A 615-nucleotide genomic window follows, 5' to 3' on the forward strand; every position below is an offset into this window, starting at 1 on the left:
GGCTTTCTTAATTTTAAACCATTCAGTGTTCCCATGTTCTGTTCGAACAACTGCCTCTTGGTCCAGGTAAACAGATTCCTCATGAGCACAATTAAGTGTTCCAGAATACTCATACTTTACAATGTTGTCCATAGCTTGTCATGATCCACACAATCAAAAGTCTTTGGGTAGGTCAATAAAACACAGGTAAACATTTTTCTGATATTCTCTCTTTTCAGCCAAGATTCATCAGACATCAGCAATGATATCCATAGTCACACGCCCTCTTCTGAATCTTGCTTGAACCTCTGGAAGTTCTCTGTCAATGTATGCTTGCAGCAGCTGTTTCTATATTACCTTTAGTAAAACTTTACTTGCATGGCATATCAAAGAAATTGCCCAATGATTTCCACATTCTGATGGGTCACCTGTCTTTGGAATGGGCACAAATATGGATCTCTTCCAATCAGTCAGCTAGATAGTTGTCTTCCAAATTTCTTGGCAGAAATGAGTGAGCGCATCCTGTGTCGTCTCAATTTCTTGAAATCTTTCCATTTGTATTCCATATATTCCTGGTGCCTTGTTCTTTGCCAATTCCTTCAATGCACCTTGGACTTCTTCCTTCAGTATCATTGG

Source organism: Chrysochloris asiatica, unplaced genomic scaffold (genome assembly GCF_000296735.1).
Source record: "Chrysochloris asiatica unplaced genomic scaffold, ChrAsi1.0 scaffold00507, whole genome shotgun sequence".
In the NCBI taxonomy this organism is placed as follows: Eukaryota; Metazoa; Chordata; class Mammalia; order Afrosoricida; family Chrysochloridae; genus Chrysochloris; species Chrysochloris asiatica.